A 393-nucleotide genomic window follows, 5' to 3' on the forward strand; every position below is an offset into this window, starting at 1 on the left:
TGAAAGCAGAGAATACCAGAACGACATCGATCTGTGTTATATTGTCTGAAAATGCATTTGACTGTGTGGATGATAACAAATTATGGATAAGATTGTAAATAATGGGAACTCAAGAATACTCAACCTGCATAGAGATCAAAAAGTGGTCCTTTGATCAGAACAAGAGAATACTGAGTAGTTTAAATCAGGAAAGGGGTGTGTCATACTTGTACCCTTTCAGCAAACTTATTTAATCTGTATGCCAAGCAACTAATTCTAAATACGTACTGAACTAAAAGAAGAAAAAAATAGCATCAGCCAGAAGAATGTATTTCAGAGGACGGCACTGAGTCTGCAACTCTGGGAGAGGGACCTATCTCATCGGAGTGCACGGGAGCAGATGAAGGGGGAGGA

This window comes from Echinops telfairi, unplaced genomic scaffold, assembly GCF_000313985.2.
Source record: "Echinops telfairi isolate 266 unplaced genomic scaffold, ASM31398v2 ScPeMD7_7437;HRSCAF=8475, whole genome shotgun sequence".
Taxonomy (NCBI): Eukaryota; Metazoa; Chordata; class Mammalia; order Afrosoricida; family Tenrecidae; genus Echinops; species Echinops telfairi.